General features: G+C 36.6%; 1 protein-coding gene across 3 annotated transcripts in view; it reads left to right on the top strand.

Annotated features, from left to right (window-relative positions):
• CDH2 (cadherin 2) overlaps positions 1-17,382 on the top strand; it is a 248,652-nt gene that overhangs the window by 47,631 nt on the left and 183,639 nt on the right. Inside the window, exon 1 of one of the 3 annotated variants that reach the window (XM_060173648.1) lies at positions 14,066-14,115. The exons of the other annotated variants lie outside the window; for them this stretch is intronic. The gene's annotated coding sequence lies outside the window, so the exon portion shown is untranslated. Of the gene's footprint in view, positions 1-14,065; positions 14,116-17,382 lie in introns of those variants that run through there. 3 annotated transcript variants of the gene reach the window in all.

The raw sequence follows: 17,382 nt of genomic DNA, 5'->3' as shown, positions 1-17,382 counted from the left end.
TACACAACTGATAAAGCCCCAGTATGGTATTGTCACTCCACTAATGATTAGCAAATTAGTAGATAGCGTGAATTCTCAGCCGGATTAGTCCTTCTCAGAAGTTTAGTAGTTTTGTATTTCTGTATTCTAATTGTTTAACCCATCTCAAATGATAATTACAGTTTATTATTTTCCAGGTCATTGTTTAAATAAGCTGGGAAATTAATAACTAACATGTAATTTGTTTTAGCTGATTTTGAGATGTCTGATGGTCACATCATGATCATTTATCAGCACTGCCTAAATTTATCTTTCCTTCACCATTTGCTTGATTATAAATGGGTTATATTTGCACATTATACTTCTCAATCAATTTCATGAATTGTATTTTAACTATTGCAAACTAAGTGAAATAAAATGAAGAAGGTGTTTTGTATTTTCACATAATGAGCCTTGAGTTCACAGAGGTTAAGTGATTCACTATGAATTGTAACTTTCATAAGCGTCTGAACATCGTTTGGATGATGTTTCCTAATTTTCTGTAGCTCATGCTATCAATGGGTCTCACACATACTACTCCTAATGGAACATTTTCCATACCATCCTCTTCTTATGTCTCACATCTAGAGTTTTATATTCTGTGTTGCCGGTTCATAGTATACATTTATTTTTCCACCCTGTTTCTTCCGAGGGTGATAGCAAAGCCTTGCTACCTTCCGTTAAGATAATATACACACCCTGACTTCATACTATTCCCCAATTCTTTGATCTTATTTCCTCATCTCTTTGACTTATGAAGATGTGTCAACAACTCTTAAAGTAGAACTGTAACCCCCCTGCCTCTGTGTGTGTGTGTGTATGCGTGCCTGCATTAGTTTGCATTGTCGCCATCTACCTGACATATGCTAGGGCATGAATGTTTTCTATTTTCGATTCAGATAGTTATATCTGTGGATAATGATAAAAGACAAGTACAGTCTTTATGAAGATCTCTGCTTTGTGATAAACAGTGACTAACTGCTAATTGGATAGAGACTTAAAGACATCCTCTTGCCTGCCCCAGAATATTTGTTGTTAAGTAAAGCTGTAGAATGAGAGCATTAGTATAAAAGTACATGACAAGAGACTTCATAGTCCAGTAAGTATATTAGACTTCTTTTATCAAGTGACTGTATATGCCTGTTCCTTAAGTCTTTAAGATGATCTGGTAAAACCCTATTTTATGTCTAAGGAATTCCAATGTAAAGAATTTTAAAGTGATTTACTCAAGGAATTCCTTTGGGACTTCCACGCCTGCATTGTTCCTAACATGCCATGCTGTGTGCATAGAGTGTGCCTGAAAATTCCAGTAAGTGAGAGGTCAGATTGAACAGGGGTAACTTACTGGAGAAGGTAAATGCTCTCCATTTCATAAAGTGGCTGTCTAGATAGATGAGGAGAGATAGGTAAGAGTGTATGTGAATTCATGTTGACATGGGAGGAAAAAAATGTATTGGGGAATAACTGTCTGTGTGGACTCATGAGACCGAGTCTTGAAGATCCTTGAGTGTAGGGAGTGAGTGATAGACTGGGTTGACTGGTGAAGTAGAATTCTCGTAGAGTTAGGAAGAAAAATCAGGCAATTGTGGGTAATATTGACTTTGAAGACTGTAAACATGGTAGGGGAGATAGCATAATGGTTATGCAAAGAGACTTTTATGCCTGAGGCACTAAGTTCCCGGGTTCAATCCCCTGTACCACCATTAATCAGATCTGAGTAATGCTCTGGTAAACACAGGCAAACAAAAACGCTTGTAAACATTAGACAAATGATATTTTTGAATTTGATTGTATAATGGATACCATCAACAAATAATGATACCAATTATTATTTGGGAATCTGTTCCTGCCCCATACAATTCATAATTTCAGACAATTTATCGCTCATTCAAGGGATGAGACATGATAGGCTTCTTGTTATCACTATAGCGACCATTGGTACAAATGAGGTCAAGTTTGTAAAGCCTCACTGTCTATATCTCTTGCCCTCAGTTCTCTCCACCTGATTCATCTCCCTCACTGGAGAGAGGCAAGGGAGCAGGTTATCTCAAGTATTCCTGCCAGTGATCTGCTTCCAGGCACAGAAGAAAGGAGTAATGAGACCTAGTTTATGGGAATTCACAGGTGGCGAGAAACATAGCCAGTTGTCAGGGGCCTGAGATTAGAAGCATCCCAGGGTCAAGAAGTATTATAATCACAAGCATTCACCATACAGTTGAGAGCAGTTGAAATACACACACACACATACACACACACACACACACACACACACACCACGACACTCCTGGCCTAGGACAGTGTCAAGTGCATGCCCCGTCCATCCCAAGCTTCCAGGAGTATTTGTTAAGGTTTACATCACACAAATAAATATCAGAGCACATTTCTAAGAGGGGGACTCATCAGGGCAAGGGTGCTTAAAACTGTCATTATCTTGGTCACTCATTCTCTCTGTCTCTCTTTGTCTCTCTCTTACTGTCCCCACGTCCGCTGACATGTACTTTCACTTTACTTGAATAATTCTTTAAAAAAAACTGTCATTATCCGAATATTGTTATGTCAGGTACATTCTTTTGAGGCTGTATGATATTAAGTTTATTCCAGTTATCCCATGCAGTCTCCAGATCCTGGTCAGCAGATTTGCAGCACTGCTTCACTGATTGTGAAGCTTTCCTCCTGTAGTTGGAGACCAGGAGCTTGAACCTGTGCTCTTGCACATTGTAACATCTACTCTACTGATTACGACACTGCCTGGCTTCAAGATGAGTTTTCTATTATGTGCAGTGATTTGCATCTGAGCAGGTAGTGGGTCTTACTGAAAGTCTCTTAAGATGTTATCAGATACTTTATAACTTTGGAGAAAGAAGAGACTGGTTTATATGGTTATGGTTTGAAATCAGAGGCAATGAAGTCAGAACACGTTGCTTTGATCAAGGATCTGTGTCTTTCTGTATTAGGCCTGAGATGGTGGTCAGTTCTGTAGGGTAGGGAGCATATTGCTTGTTTACCCAGTACCCTGAATGGCTAGCATAATGTATGCCAAATTCCTGCTCTTAATTCTTGTTGATGGAACAAACAAATGAATGCACTGCAATAATTTTTTAGAGATTTAGTAAGGAAAAGAGGTCAAGGAAAATAAAATTTATTTTAGGGCATAGTATGGAAAGTAAGATAAAAATTAAGTAGTGATTTAGAAAGATTAAAATGGGATGCCACTTTGTGAATTAAGGGAATGTTTTTGGGAAAGTCGGAGAGTCATGCAGTTTCAGGCCACATACACAGTTAACTTTACCTTTATTAATTCTCTACTCTAAATAGACTGTTGTTTTTTCTTACTGTCTTCACAAATATTTTGATTTTCTTATAAGAGTATAAGATAGAACATACCAAATGCAAAAAAATAAAAATAAAAATAAAGAGCTTTTTTCTAGGTCAGACTCAGAATCACCATGGTGTGGTGATTGATGTATAAAGATTCTACCAAAGTGTTCCTGTAACTTCTCTCAATGTGAAGTCAGGTATTGTCATTAAAAACCCACAAATTACTTGCAAGGGGACCTTGCTCTCTGTCTTTATTGCTCTTTACTCCTGCAGCCTCTTTCCTTACATTGTGGGAATGCAAAAGTCATTGAGAGAGAGAGGGAGAGAGAGAGAGAGATTTAAATAGAAACTTCTCTAACTTTTTCTTTAGTTGTGTTTTAGCACATTTGGTCAGCTGTGACAGGATACCATAGACTGGGTAGCTTATAAACACAACAGAAATTTTAGGAGCATGGAATTCAGGAATACTAATGCAGTGAGAACTGGCTTCCTGGTTCCTAGATAACTATCTTTCCTATGTTCCTCCGTAGTGAAGGGGTGGTTGGGGGGGGCAGGACTTATTGAGGCTGTTGGCTATTGTTGTTGTTGTTGTCACTAGGGCCTCATCTCTCTGTGCTGACTTTTCAGATAGAAAGAGAAAGATAGAGACAGAGACAGAGAGAAAGATAACATAGCTTCAATGCTTTCAAGCACTGAAAGCAGCAGTAGAAGGGATAAAATCTGGGTATACACATCACAAAGCAAGCATAGAATCTAGGTAAGGAATTTTTAGCTTCATGGCTATTTTTTCATTTATTGCTGCCAGAGTACTCCTAACCTCTGCCTTTTGGTGGTGCTGGGAATTGAACCTGGAACCTTTGGTGTCTCAGGCAGACAGGTCTTTCAGCGTAAACACTATTCTATCTCCCTAGTCTCATTTTTTAAGGACATTAATCCTACCAGGTGAACTGTACCTTCATGACTAATAACTTTATAAATGCCCTGCCTCCAAAAGTTATCACATCATGAAATGTTTTCTTAATATTTATTTATTATTATTTTTTTGGAAAATGTGCTTTAACATGAACCTTGGCGATGCCACTGGTATTTTCAATACCAGCAGTGGCTAGCAGATTTCTGAAATTTTAATACTTTTGGAAAAATTATAATGCATTATTCTAAATTTGTATAAAGGGTAGAAATAATTTAAAAGGAAACCATCACTTTGATATGCATATTTAGAAATTATTTTATATACCTTACTTGTCCCCTTTTTTGTACATCACTCTCTTAAAATTTTATGGTATTTATTAATTCAAAATGGCATTTACTTTTTTCATATTTCTAGAACTGCTTTTTTCTATATGTCTAATTAGCTGAGAAAAGTAACCAAAGAGATGTTTTTAAAAATAAACATTCCTAAGCTAACACAGTGCAAAGCTCAATTACCAGCTCAAGGATCCCAGTTTGAGCCCCTGGCTCCCCACCTGCATGGGAGTCGCTTCACAAGCAGTGAAGCAGGTCTGCAGGTGTCTTATCTTTCTCTCTCCCTCTCTGTCTTCCCCTCCTCTCTCCATTTAGCTCTGTCCTATCCAAAAACAACAAAAAACAACATGGGCAACAAAAGGGAAAGGTAGCCACCTCCAGGAGCAGTGGATTTGGAGTGCAGGCACAGAGCCCCAGCGATAACCTTGGAGGCAAAACTAAATAAATAAATAAACAAGATTAAAAAAATAAACATTCCACTGACCGTGTGTGCTTATATTCGTATCTAACTCTGATTTTTTTATATAGTTAACTCTTGAAAGGAGCCCATCAGTATTTGCATTACTGGAGTTTCACTGTACTATGGAAATGTATGCCTTTTACTATTCTAGATCTTTTAAAAGCAGGATTATTGCTCTCACAGTTGAACTCTACTTTGGAAAATCTTGGCAGCTTTACAGCTCTCTGTGCCCCAGAGGAGGGAACATAATTTTAAGCTTCAGCCACTGGGGAGAGAGTCCAAATGGTCTCCTCCAGGGCTCCTTAGAAGAGGCCTGATACTCTGCTGTATTCATGTCTTGACATTTTTCTGTTTTCTCAGGACTTAATGCCAATTAATTCTACATAATAGACCCGAGTTAGGCTGGGGATGATTAGTTCACACAGATGTCCTGTTTGGAGTGGGTGTTTACCCAGGTCTTAGGGCAGTTGCTTTCAAATTGTTACATTTGGGAAATATTGTTAGAAATAAATTTTGTCTTGATTATTCTGTATTTACACATACATTTCATAAGATATTAAACTTATTTTTAATGTAATGCCCTCCATTTTCCAATCAATTCCAAATTATATAAATAATCTTGATTTTGGGGAGTAGTGCTACTTTTTTCCCCTGTCTACAGGTTGACAGCCCTCAGCCTCAGTCTCCAGAAGTTTTCTGTGTTCTCCAGCAAAAATGGATCTCAGAAGACTACCATGACTTACCCATGTCCGTGGTCACTTTGTTAGTGTTAATTCAATTACATAATGATTATTATACTTTGATATTTACCTGTTGAATACTGTGTGCTACACATGAGACGTTTAATTTGAGCTAGCATCTGTATTCCTCACAGTTACCCGAGCACCAGGATTAAGGATCTTTATATCTATTTCACAAATGAAAAGAGAGCCTCATTATTTTGCCAAGAAAATATCAGACTAGATTCCAATACCATAGCGTTTGAAATTTTCTAGTTTTTCACCTGATAACAATTCTGAGTGTTCTAAAAATTTATAAAATAGGTATATAAATTATGATTGCTGAAAGAAATATATATGACAGTCATTTCTTCTTGTGTTTTCCAAGATGTGGCCTGGATAAATAGTTGGTGTATCTGTTCTATAAAGCATAAACTAAACATTCATGGAAAAATTAAACCTTTGATCTCTTCATTTTTTTCCCCCAAGACATCCAGGGACAAATGATATTACAAATGCTATTTGAAGACAAAACTTAGTTTAAGATGTAGTTAGAATTTATATTAGGTAATAATGTTTTGTTTTTAAGTTAAAAATTTCTACAGCTAGGGGTCAGGAGGTGGCACACTTAGTTAAGTGCAAACATTAAAGTCTGCAAGGACCCAGGTTCAAGCCCCTGGTCCCTACCTGCAGGGGGAAAGCTTCACAAGTGGTGAAGCAGGGCTGCAGGTGTCTTTCTACCTCACCCCAATTTCTCTCTGTCTCTATTCTATAATAAATAAATATATAAAAAAGAAAATTTTTACAGCCATTATTTGAAAATCAGTAAACTAATGGAAGTAGATTTTAAGATTTGTTTACTTATTTTAATGGGGAATGGTGAGAGTGAAAGGTACCAGAGCACTAATCATTCTGGCAGAGGCATTGCTAAGATGAAACTTGAGGTCACGTGCATGCAATTTTTGTGTGCAATTTCTGAGATATCTTCCTATCCCGGAACTACATTTTTTTTTACAGAGGAAAATAATAGCATTAAAAATATGCCAACTGCATTGTGAAATAGTTCAGTCATTTGGATAACATACTGCTTTGCTACATATGTGGTCCAGATTCAAGCATGCCCCCACTTCACTGAAGGAAGCTTAGGTGCTAAGGTATCTGTTATCTTTTACTCTTTCTCTCTGCCTCTGTAAATAGAATAAAAATAAGAGAAAGAATAATACATCAACTTTAGATTCACTAATGTATTTAAAGGCAGAGTATAATTTTCTGTGGAATAGCTAATAACCAGGTCACACAAAGGCAGTTTGAAGTCCTGCTTTATTGTTTTGAGTATTTTGGGACATATATGGCACCTTTATATAAAGATCTGCTCACATTAAAGATTATGGGTGTATCCTGTCTCTGGCTACATCTGAAATTAGGTTACGCATTTATTTTAAACTTGTTTTAAATTGTTGCAAAGCAACAATTTCTATAGGCACCAGTGAATCAACCTGTACCGAATACATTGTATGTATGGTGAACATATGTTCTAAAACTCATTATTTTCTTTTTGTTTTTCAATTTTGGTAGGATCCTCGAAATGCTAAATCCAGTGTTCATTTAGATCATTAATGATTTACATTGAAACATGTTAAAATGAAACTAGATATTATAGTTTTTCTTTTTCAAAAAACTTTAAAAATATTTACTTATTTATTCACTTTTGTTGCCCTTGTTTTATAGCTGTAGTTATTACTGATGTAGTTGTTGTTGGATAGGACAGAGAGAAATGGAGAGAGAAGGGGAAGACAGAGAGGGAGAGAGAAAGTTAAGACACCTGCAGACCTGCTTTACCGCTTGTGAAGCAACTCCCCTGCAGATGGGGATCTGGGGGCTCGAACCAGTATCCTTATGATGGTCCTTGTGCTTTGTGCCACCTGCGCTTAACCTGCTGCACTACCGCCCGACTCCCATGGTTTATTTTTCAGCCATCTTTGAAGAGTAGTCAAATATGTGAGAAATAAATCTTCATATTTCTGACAATTTTGGTATGAGTTCTTCTTATATTTTCATAGAGTTCTTGATAATGTATTACTTATGTGATATAAGTGATGTGTGACATTTTTCTGAGGTTCACTGATGATTTTAAGTTTTTTTTCGGGAGCAGAGGAGACAGCATTGTGGTTATGTGAAAGACTTTCATGTCTGTGGCTCTCCTGGTTAAACCCCTCCTACCATAAGCCAAAGCTGAGAATTGCTTGGCATAATACTCATTATTTTTTCTGATTTGTTCCTTACATGTCCTTGGAACTTTGGAGCTGCTCTAGGATGCCAACCAACTAGTCATTGATTATTTTTTTTATCTACAATATTTAACACTAAACATTCTTTTATAATTTCAAGTTAATAGCTAGTAGTTTGTAAAGTTTTTGGCCATCTATTATCCTTAGCCAGCATTTTTATGTACTTTAATGCCTATGTTTATAGAATTTCACAGCATATTAACCATACAGTTAGTTGATTTCACGTTTACATATAAAATTAGAGAGAATATGCCACACATTTTTGTTCCATTATATTTTTTTCCCAATTGCATTTGTACTGAAATAGCTTGAAAGATTTATATAAATTAGGGCAATTCTGCCTCCAACCATTTGCCACCCCCACCATGGCTTAAATTGCCTTATTGTAATCTGCCTGGTGCTCTATGAACATATTATTTTCCTCATTGTAATATCAAATGCTCATTATTTTAATAACAGTAAACTTTAAATGTGTTTTTAAACTAGTAAAATGGCTTGATCATTGCTCACTAAGAAGAAAGTATTTTCTCTTTCCTTAAGCACTGCTGACTGCTTCCTAAATCTCAGCTAGAACTAGAATAACCTGTCCATCCGACTACCAGAATTTGAACTTGCTTTTATTGTGGGCAGGCATACTTTTAAAAAAACCGTTTGAACTGGGAGTCGGGCTGTAGCGCAGTGGGTTAAGCGGACCGGCATAAGGATCCCGGTTCGAACCCCGGCTCCCCACCTCCCCACCTGCAGGGGAGTCGCTTCACAGGCGGTGAAGCAGGTCTGCAGGTGTCTATCTTTCTCTCCTCCTCTCTGGCTTCCCCTCCCTCTCTCGATTTCTCTCTGTCTTATCCAACAACGACAACAACAATAATAACTACAACAATAAAACAGCAAGGGCAACAATCTATAACACCCCCCCCCATAGGATGTAAGGGAAATTCCCTGTAGAGTTAAGCATTCTTCTCCCAGATCATGTTGGTGTATTGACTGAAATGACAGACCTTCGTTTAACTAAAGATGAATTAAAACAGTAAGTAATGAAATATTTCTTAGAATATGCTCCTCTGTAATCTATTTGCAATAACACTAGAATTCTTTATACAGAACAGGTATAACAATATATGACCTTTAGACAATCCCATTTTTATTAAATGCTTCTCTGTTTTTCCTTAAATGTAAAATCATTTGACCTGTCAGCCTAAACAGTTCATGGTGTTAAATGTGCAGCTTACCATAGACTGTATCTTTTCCTGTAGTAATGCTAAAAACTCATTTTTATGATCTTCAATTTTCATAGTATTTTTCACTTCAAAGTTGTGAAAAATGATAAAAACACCTTTGTTTTCTGCACTCCCAACTATTTCTTCAATGTAAAGGTATGAACGTAAAGGTATAAACATTGTCACTAGGAGTTACAACCTGTAGGTCACAAATAGTATTGAGTTCCTTCTCTTTCTTTGGAATACTGAGACTAATAATAGCACTTAGTATCTGATATTCCTATTAGGATAAGTCATGAGTTAGTATTTATAGTGCTTAGCATATGATAAATGTTAAATATCTATAATAATGATTTTCTGCGATTTCCTTTATGACAGGAAACATAAATCCACAAATCAAGTGTCATCTATTAATATTGATAATGCCATATTACATTATAGTGTAGCTATGTAATATAATCGTTACCAAATATTATGAAACATTTAAATTAATACAATGAATATGCATTCATGTTTACATTTAATAACAAAGGATATTAGAGTAGATTAGCCCACTTTTATAAACCAAATGTTTAGGCAGGGCTCTTCATTCCTTGTCTTCCCTAATGTGTTTGCACTTCATCTTGGTTCCCTCTTGAAGAGATTTAGCTCAAGTTTTTCTTTGAAGTTTACTTCTTTCCATCTTCTATCTTGTAAATACTGCTCTTTTGTATTCAATATATTAATTGTTCTCCTGTAATCTCTTTAAATAAAGTCTAGGTATTTTATAAATGTTGGTAAAATGGACCAATGACTGTGTAGTAATGTACTAGTTTTCTGGCTGCCTGACCTTTCAGTGGAAGGAATTTAAAGAATTTTCTCCATTTTCATATATTGGGGCATCGGTATTAAAGAAGATATCTTTTCTCCCTCTGTCTTCAATTAAAAGTCCCCAAATATCTGTGTCACAGCTGTGACATTTTCCTGATGAAGTGGCTAGGTAGACATTGAAATTTAAATGTCAGGAGGTTTTTAAAATAGCTGACAATTGTCTCCAGTGTTGTTTTCAAAATTTCAGAACCAAGACAGTGAATATACATTTGTGCTCCCTTAGACTGAAACTGAGTGACATAGTGACCTAGTAAAGATACTAAACAACTATGTAGTGGCTCAACAGGGATTGGGCTTGCATTCATGTTTGGATTCAATTCCTGGGTTAGATTGTCACCTCTCCTTAATTCCGAACAAATAATTACTTTATTTATTTGAGTGCCTCTTACTTTAATCATTGTTAGTAAGGCTGCGATGACGTAAACAATATCAGAAAGATTAGTCTTGTGCTGACCAGGAGACGTCGGACTTTGAAGTGTGAGGTTCTGAGTTCAGTCCCTAGGATAGCATGTACCAAAATGATGTTCTGGTATCCTCTTCTCTCTTATCTCTCTCTCTTCTGCTTTCTCACTCACTGTAAATATATGGTGATTAAAGATGTGTCGTTATCTTCCTTTCCTTGAATTCTAAAAGCCTGGAGTAGTAATAATAATGAGTAAATATGGTAGTGCATCATACCACTTAACCTTTTTTAGAGAAAGTGGAAGGGTTTTCGGGAAATGTTGACCAGGCTGATATGTATACTAGGTCTGTCTAAGTAAGAAGTAAGTTTTCCACCTATTTACTTTAAAAAATTGAGAATTCTGGGAGTCGGGCAGTAGTGCAGTGGGTTAAGCGCAGGTAGCGCAAAGCGCAAGGACCCACCTAAGGTTTGAGCCCCCAGCTCCCCACCTTCAAGGAAGTCACTTCACAGGTGGTGAAGCAGGTCTGCAGGTGTCTCTCTTTCTCTCCGCCTCTCTGTCCAACCCTCCTCTTTCCATTTCTCTCTCTGTCCAATCCAACAACAATGACAACAATAATAACTATAACAATAAAACAAAGGCAACAAAAGGGAATAAATAAATTTAAAAAAATTGATAATTCTTTGAATATGTAAATATGGGACTATAATGAAATTTTGTAGTGTGCATGAACTGTGTTTTAGAAATACTGGAATGAACTGGGTTGTTGTTTCTTTGAATGCTGTAAGTTTTAGCAGCAATATTTTATTGTAATAAGATCAGTTCGCAGCATACTCAGGCCTTTTTTGAACGAAAATTGAGTTTCACTAAAGAAAATCATGTCTTTCCAAATGAAAATGAGCAGATGTACAAAAATGAACCTTAAAATTAATCTTGGATTTACCCCTTCCTCCACACATCATTTCACAGTAATATCGAAACCCACAAGAGGAGAGAGAAGCTGCTGCATAGTTAAGAGTTTAAAAAAAATAGCTACAGACAAATTTCAAAGGTGTTGAAGAAGCAGTTATATTAAGGAAATAAAATTGCCTTTCAGCTTAGAAAAAAAATCAAAGACAATGTTCATCTTTTTTAAAAAATCATCTTACCTTTAAATCACTATTATGCTATTTTAAAATAGAGCAGTCTTTGAATTTAGAACAAATTTTATCTCCATCTCTTCACTGAATGGTATCTATTATTTTAGTAAAGTTAATCTACTACTTATTGTAAAAATGCTGCACTGTAGCTGCTCATGAACAAAAGTGGTTTCTGTTCTTCCTTCTTCAATGAACCAGCCTACACATCATGCACAGCCCTGCCAACAGTTAGGAGTTTAAACCGAGCTGATCGATACATCCAGAATCCTTTATTTAGTGAGATCAATTGCAGTGTAATGAAGTCCGTGTTCCAGTTCCCTTCCAAGCATCACTGCCAAGCTAGAATGATGTCTGTTTTTCTATTCTGTAACACAATCAAATTTATATTTGAGATTTTTTTTTATTACTCTGAATGGAACAATGATGTTAAGCCCCCTTCATGTTAAGTGCCATTAAGTTGTCTCAGCTCTCCCCAAAGCTTGTGTACTATAATAATAAAGAGTGACATGAAATCAAGTGATTCAAAAAAGAAAAATGGAGTATCCACATACACTACTTCATTCGCTGATTGTTACTAATGTTTTTTTTTTTTTAATAAAATTCTTCCTCTTAGGAAAGTATGCCTGCAAGTGAGCGTTGGGCTTCCGAAAAGCATAACATAACATCAGAGAAGTGATATGTTAACTATGGCTTTTATGTAGATAAATTTTTATGTCACATGAATAAAGCAAATTGGAATATACTGTACTATGTAAGTTTCTGTGCTTTGTTTAGGATTTACTTATAGATTTTTTTTTTTTACTTATAGATATTTTTAAGCAGCTTTCATCAACTTCAAAATACTTGCATATTTGGAGCTATGTTTTAGAGTGTGTAAAATACCAGTTTTCTCATATTTGAAATAAGATAGAACTGAGGCCTACGGGGCCAGGTGGTGGCACACCTGGTTAAGCACACACATTACAGTACCCAAGGATCCAGGTCCAAGCCCCTGGACCCCATCTGCAGGGGGAAAGCTTGAGGTCTGCAGGTGTCTCTCTGTTTCTCTCCCTCTCTATCTCCCTCTCCCATTTCAATTTCTCTCTGTCTCTATTCAAAATAAATAAATATTTTAAAAATTATTAAAAAAAGAAAGAACTGAAGCCTGAAAAGTGTTCTTTAAGTGCTGAGACACAATTTGTCACCTTGTTGGCTCTTGTGTTACCTTTGACAAACTTTCCTCGTGATTGAAAATGTCTTTATAAACATTTTATTAAGATTATTTGTTTTTAAATATAGATTAGTTATGTAACATAAGGCCCACTGTAATATTTTTATTTTCTAGTTTTTATTTTACTAATTACTGTAAGACAGTTTATATTCTTAGACTAGGATAAAGTGCATGACTTGTAGTGTGCTAAGAGTTGTGTTTAAAAAGTTTGAAGAAATCACCTTCTAAGGTATTGATTTAAAATGAGTGATTTCTCAGTGATTTACAATTATATAAATGTTAATGCTAGTTTTAGTTAAGGCTGAAGATTAAAGCTCTAGATTTGAAGGGTATTTTCATGAAGTAGGTTTCTGAAAGCAAACACAGTTTATGTTGACTTTGCTAACAAAATACATTGAGATTGTTAAGATAGTCTCAACAGAAACAGGCTGAGAGTATGAATCAACCTGCAACACCCAGGTCTGGGGAGAAGCAGTTACAGAATCCAGACCTTCTACCTTCTGCACCCCATAGTGATCCTGGGTCCATACTCCCAGAGGGATAAAGAATAGGAAAGTTTCCAATGAAGGGGATGGGATATGGAACTCTGGTGGTGGGAATTGTGTGGAATGTACCCCTCTTATCCTACAGTCTTTTTGATCATTATTAAATCAATATAAAATAGTCTCATTAATAAAAACTTGTAAGATGAGTAGGCAAAAATTCACTACTGTTCAAATACAGATTGAAATAGTTTTACTTTCTGTGTGCTTTTACCATCTAGTGAAGTTAAGCACACTATTGAACTATCCCTGAAGGAATGATTATTTGTAATCTTTGGGTGTATTTCTAATTGTGGTGAAGCTGGAAAAGGTTTCTTTAAGACTTGGTATTAGAATTTGACATAAATAGACATGGACTAGGTGAAACTCTGGGGTTTTCTGCTTGGCATTTGTTGAGTATGAATTAGTAGTCAGAGAGGGCAGCCACAGCCCAACACAGTCAAGTATAAGTAGCCACAAAATTGCTGATAACTGTTCACTGAAATAAGGTAGCACCAAGATCACATTCATGCGTGAGAAGAGGGGAGATAGTCTACTTTTTCCTAGACTTTGCAGTCTCTGTCCTCTCAACTGTGGACTGTGCCACATATTAAACTTGCTTTTTCTCATTGGTCCCTTCCATCTTTGCTTGTATCTACCTGTGAGTTTTTCAAGACCCAGTTCAAGTGTTGAGCTCTGTACAGTCTCTGTGGTAAGTGCTATCCTGTCCTCAGTTAAATCTTACATGGTTGGTCACACTATTGTCAGGATAGTTCTTTTTCTCTTTTTATTTTACCATCAGTGTTTTCATTGGTGCTTTGCACCTGTGTGACTCCACTGCTCCCTCCAGATGTGTGTGTGTCTGTGTGTCTGTGTGTGTTTAGGAGGTGAAAGACAGAATAGAGAGACAGTAAAGGAGGGATGTCACAACATTGTTCCACCACTCCCTAGCCTCTCACCCCCTTGTACCGTGTACCTATGTGGTGTCTGAGGGCTCAGACCCAAGTCCTCATGGATGGTTAACTGTGTATTCTACCATTTGAGCTGTGTGTGTGTGTATACTTTTTTTTTTATGAGTGCCTTTATTTTGCATGATCACTATATTATCCTAGGTACATAGCCACATTGATTGGCAATCTGTTGGGTTAATGAATGAGGATAAAGAATTGCGACTGTTGAAAGGATAACTAAGAGAGCATCTTTGACTTTGGATTGCTTGGGCCTGCCTAGAGTTGTAGAAGAGGTTTGGGAGTTTGATTTATTGAGTTAGAGTTAGTGCTTTCTCACTAGGGAAAAGAATGTCAAGGGCTAAATCATAAAAAGCAAAATTTGGAAGCTGAAGGAAGTTAAAGGAGGAATCAGTACAATGTAAACTCAAAACAAAGAAGATCTCAAGAACTAGGAGAATGGTTAAGAATTAAAATATTGGGAGTCGGGCTGTAGCGCAGCGGGTTAAGAGCAGGTGGCACAAAGCACAAGGACCGGCATAAGGATTCCGGTTCGAACCCCGGCTCCCCACCTGCAGGGTAGTCGCTTCACAGGCGGTGAAGCAGGTCTGCAGGTGTCTATCTTTCTCTCCTCCTCTCTGTCTTCCCCTCCTCTCTCCATTTCTCTCTGTCATATCCAACAACGACGACAACAACAATAATAACTACAACAATAAAACAACAAGGGCAACAAAAGGGAATAAATAAATAAAATAAAATATTTAAAAAAAAAGAATTAAAATATTGCAAGGAGGTCAAGAAAATGGGGCATAATGAAAGGTTGTGTTCAGTGAGCCAGCCATTTTTGAAGCCCTTGAGAGTAGTTTCTAAAGAGTGGTTAAAATGAAAACGTGTGTTTCTTTAAGAAAACATTCACTTGTTTTCACATGTCATTTGTAATGATGTGCTAGACAATTAAGTTTATTTAGGTGTTTTCAGCTGACCCTTTTATCCCCTGAGAAACTAGCAGACTTGGAATTCTTTCATGTTCATTTTTAAGTAGATTGAAAGCTAGTTGTTGGGTGAAGCGTTCTAAGGACTGGTTGTTTATGTGAAACTGTACAGAATAACACCAGTGTTTCATTGTGATTTCCATGGATTTCTTTATTTGCCCTTGTCTTGTAATGAGCCTTTTAGCTACAAGATACTGCATTGCCTGTAGGTAGAGGCAGGTTTCATGAATATAAGTTTATACTGGTGACTAGGAGTTGTTTCTAGAGAAAGGCTGAAATCTTTACATAGTTTAATTTTCTAATCAAGAAAGTGTAATAAACATAATACAATTTCTTTATGTCTGTTACTAGGAATGAGCTCACATATTTAGTGTGTATTTCTTCAATACTGTGCTTTCTTTCTTTTTTTTTTTTTTGATAAGAGGGTGTGAGAGAGAGAGAGAGAGAGAGAGAGAGTTGGAGGCATCTGCAGCACTGCTACACCACTCATGAAGCTTGTGTCCTGCTATGTGTGCTCTGATAGGTTTACCATTACATGACCTCCTAATTTGTCTTTATTATGGTCATGTTTTATTTTATTTTATTTTATTTATTTATTTATTTATTTATTTATTCCCTTTTGTGGCCCATGTTGCTTTATTGTTGTAGTTATTGATGTCGTTGTTGTTGGATAGTACAGAGAGAAATGGAGAGAGGAGAAGACAGAGAGGGAAAGAGAAAGATAGACACCTGCAGACCTGCTTCACCGCCTATGAAGCGACCCCCCCCCCCCGTAGGTGGGGAGCCAGAGGCTCCAATCGGGATCCTTAAGCCTGTCCTTGCACTTTGCGCCATGTGTGTTTAACACACTGTGCTACTGCCCAACTCCCAGTCTGTTTTCTAAATACATACAAACCACCTAGCTATGCTCTCCTGGTTGAAATATCAGGTTGGTCATACACTGACATCTTTTATATTTATGACTACGTAATGGTAACGTTTTAACAGCAAACTCAGTGATGTAGCTGGTGCAGTTCCGGGTGTGTGGACCTGGTTCTCCTGCATGTCAAGACCCACATTCTGCTCTGTGAGCAATTTCTCTCCTCTTCTTTTACAAGCATATCTAGAAAGTGTACCTACCATTTAACCCCAGGATTTTATTGCTCAGAGATTCCCTCTGAGTTACAATAATGTGAAGAAACACAAGAAAAGTACCTCTTTATTTTGAGTTGCAGTGTGCTTGGCTAAAAATAGTACTTTACATGAAAATGAGAATAATTACTTGGGTAACATTTCTGCCCAAGGACTATACAATACTGTGTGTGTGTGTGTGTGTGTGTGTGTGTAATTGTATGTTGGACAAGTAAAACTTACTTTTCTGTGTTTCTCTAAGCAAAATGTGTCATGACTTTTCTCACAACCCAGTGCACACTTATGTGTATATATATTCCCATGTATATATTAAAATGACATTTTCAGTATTTGTATTATTGTAGATAATTTACTAAGCATCCACTCAATATTGCTCAATGTTAAGACATTATTGAACCTTTTATACATTAAGCATAATATATCTTCAGTTGGAAATCTTGATGATCTCAAATTTCAGAACTTGAATCCCACAGAAGCTTGATTGTATGATTGATGACAATTACTGATGGATCTTTAATTACCAGTGGAGATCCATTTATTTCCTAATAGGTTAGGCATGGTCTGTATCTAATTAGTTTTTGGATATTGTTCTGTTCATTTATACAATTCTTTATTAAGCTTTCTTAAATGAGGGTCCTGTGCCAGACACTGCATGGGGTATAAAATGAAATTAATCAGACACATAAGCAGAAAGTCTTTACAAGTATAGATGCTTCCTTGTGAACAGCTGATTTGGAACTGGAACCTGGAGAAAAATCATAGGAAAGCTGTCCAAAAAAAGATCTCCTCTTATTCAGTGAGAGTCTGAACTGTACCGCAGTCTACTTATTGACAGATCTGGTTTCTATTTTGGAACATGCTCTGAAGTTTCAGGTTGTCTGTTTCCTTTGACTGTTGTTTTATGGTTTA

Source organism: Erinaceus europaeus, chromosome 15, assembly GCF_950295315.1.
Source record: "Erinaceus europaeus chromosome 15, mEriEur2.1, whole genome shotgun sequence".
NCBI classification, from domain to species: Eukaryota; Metazoa; Chordata; class Mammalia; order Eulipotyphla; family Erinaceidae; genus Erinaceus; species Erinaceus europaeus.
This window is presented reverse-complemented; position numbering and strand designations above follow the sequence as displayed.